We start from the raw sequence: 3,288 nt of genomic DNA, 5'->3' as shown, positions 1-3,288 counted from the left end.
TAATGCTCACAAAAATGTGCAACATGAGATCTAGTGGTTACCCCCTTATGAATGTCGCCGAGGATGGTGTCGACGGGGTGATCTCGTTGGATTGGTTGGTGGACTCTTGGGTGTGGTGGCCTTGGTTCTTCATCCTCCTTGTCTTGATCATTTGCATCTCCCCCTTGATCATTGCCGTCATCTTGAGGTGGCTCATTTGCTTGATCTTCTCCTTCATCAACTTGAGCCTCATCCTCATTTGGAGTTGGTGGAGATGCTTGCATGGAGGAGGATGGTTGATCTTGTGCATTTGTAGGCTCTTCGGATTCCTTAGGACACACATCCCCAATGGACATGTTCCTTAGCGCGATGCACGGAGCCTCTTCATCACCTATCTCATCAAGATCAACTTGCTCTACTTGAGAGCCATTAGTCTCATCAAACACAACGTCACAAGAAACTTCAACTTGTCCAGTGGACTTGTTAAAGACTCTATATGCCCTTGTGTTTGAATCATATCCTAGTAAAAAGCCTTCTACAGTCTTAGGAGCAAATTTAGATTTTCTACCTCTTTTAACAAGAATAAAGCATTTGCTACCAAAGACTCTAAAATATGAAATATTGGGCTTTTTACCGGTCAGGAGTTCATATGATGTCTTCTTGAGGATTCAGTGTAAATATAACCGGTTGATGGCGTAGCAAGCTGTGTTGACCGCCTCGGCCCAAAACCGATCCGAAGTCTTGTACTCATCAAGCATGGTTCTTGCCATGTCCAATAGAGTTCTATTCTTTCTCTCCACTACACCATTTTGTTGTGGAGTGTAGGGAGAAGAGAACTCATGCTTGATGCCCTCCTCCTCAAGGAAGCCTTCGATTTGTGAGTTCTTGAACTCCGTCCCGTTGTCGCTTCTAATCTTTTTGATCCTCAAGCCGAACTCATTTTGAGCCCGTCTCAAGAATTCCTTTAAGGTCTCTTGGGTATGAGATTTTTCCTGCAAAAAGAATATCCAAGTGAAGCGAGAATAGTCATCCACAATAACTATACAGTACTTACTCCCGCCGATGCTTATGTAAGCAATCGGGTCGAATAGATCCATGTGTAGGAGCTCCAATGGCCTGTCAGTCGTCATGATGTTCTTATGTAGATGATGAGCACCAACTTGCTTCCCTGCTTGGCATGCGCTACAAATCCTGTCTTTCTCAAAATGAACATTTGTTAATCCTAAAATATGCTCTCCCTTTAGAAGCTTGTGAAGATTCTTCATCCCAACATGGGCTAGTCGATGGTGCCAGAGCCAACCCATGTTAGTCTTAGCAATTAAGCAAGTGTCGAGTTCAGCTCTATCAAAATCTACCAAGTATAGCTGACCCTATAACACTCCCTTAAATGCTATTGAATCATCACTTCTTCTAAAGACAGTGACACCTACATCAGTAAAAAGACAGTTGTAGCCCATTTGACATAATTGAGAAACGGAAAGCAAATTGTAATCTAAAGAGTCTACAAGAAAAACATTGGAAATGGAATGGTCAGGTGAAATAGCAATTTTACCCAATCCTTTGACCAAACCTTGATTTCCATCCCCGAATGTGATAGCTCGTTGGGGATCTTGGTTTCTCTCGTAGGAGGAGAACATCTTCTTCTCCCCTGTCATGTGGTTTGTGCACCCGCTGTCGATGATCCAACTTGAGCCCCCGGATGCATAAACCTACAAAACAATTTTAGTTCTTGACTTTAGGTACCCAAATGGTTTTGGGTCCTTTGGCATTAGACACAAGAACTTTGGGTACCCAAACACAAGTCTTTGACCCCTTGTGCTTGCCCTCAACATATTTGGCAACTACTTTGCCGGATTTGTTAGTTAACAATATGATGCATCAAAAGTTTTAAATGAAATGTCATGATCATTTGATGCACTAGGAGTTTTCTTCTTAGGCAACTTAGCACGGGTTGGTTGCCTAGAACTAGCTGTCTCACCCTTATAAATAAAAGCATGGTTAGGGCCAGAGTGAGACTTCCTAGAATGAATTCTCCTAATTTTGCTTTCAGGATAACCGGCAGGGTACAAAATGTAACCCTCGTTATCCTGAGGCATGGGAGCCTTGCCCTTAACAAAATTAGACAATTCCTTAGGAGGGGCATTAAGTTTGACATTGTCCCCCTTTTGGAAGCCAATGCCATCCTTAATGCCAGGGCGTCTCCCACTATAAAGCATACTACGAGCAAATTTAAATTTTTCATTTTCAAGTTCATGCTCGGCAATTTTAGCATCTAATTTTGCTATATGATCATTTTGTTGTTTAATTAAAGCCATGTGATCATGAATAGCATCAATGTTAACATCTCTACATCTAGTGCAAATAGTAGTGTGTTCAACGGTAGATGTAGAGGGCTTGCAAGAATTAAGTTCAACAATCTTAGCATGCAATATATCATTTTTATCTCTAAGATCGGAAATTGTAACATTGCAAACATCTAGTTCTTTAGCCTTAGTAAGCAATCTTTCATTTTCATTTCTAAGGCTAGCAAGAGTAATGTTTAATTCTTCAATCTTAGCAAGCATATTATCATTATCATTCTTAAGATTGGGAATTGAAACATCACAAACATCTGAATCAACCTTAGCTAACAAATTAGCATTGTCATTTCTAAGGTTGTCTATAGTCTCATGGCAAGTGCTTAGCTCACTAGATAGTTTTTCACATTTTTCTACTTCTAGAGCGTAAGCATTTTTAACTTTAACATGCTTCTTGTTTTCTTTAATAAGGAAGTCCTCTTGGGAGTCCAAGAGATCATCCTTCTCATGAATAGCACTAATCAATTCATTTAATTTTTCCTTTTGTTGCATGTTTAGGTTGGCAAAAAGGGTACGCAAATTATCCTCCTCATCACTAGCATTATCATCACTAGAGGACTCATATTTAGTGGAGGATTTGGATTTAACCTTCTTCTTTTTGCCATCCTTTGCCATGAGGCACTTGTGGCCAACGTTGGGGAAGAGAAGGCCTTTGTTGATGGCGATGTTGGCGGCGTCCTCGCCGGAGGAGTCGGAGGAGCTCTCGTCCGAGTCCCACTCGCGGCATACATGGGCGTCGCCACCCTTCTTCTTGTAGTATTTCTTCTTTTCCTTTCTTGTCCCCTTCTTGTCGTCGCCCCTGTCACTGTCACTAGAAATAGGACATTTTGCTATAAAGTGACCGGGCTTACCACACTTGTAACAAACCTTCTTGGAGCGGGGCTTGTAATCTTTCCCCCTCCTTTGCTTGAGGATTTGGCGGAAGCTCTTGATGACGAGCGCCATTTCCTCA

Source organism: Zea mays, chromosome 8 (genome assembly GCF_902167145.1).
Source record: "Zea mays cultivar B73 chromosome 8, Zm-B73-REFERENCE-NAM-5.0, whole genome shotgun sequence".
NCBI classification, from domain to species: Eukaryota; Viridiplantae; Streptophyta; class Magnoliopsida; order Poales; family Poaceae; genus Zea; species Zea mays.
The sequence above is the reverse complement of the archived record's forward strand: the minus strand, read 5'-3'. Positions refer to the sequence as shown.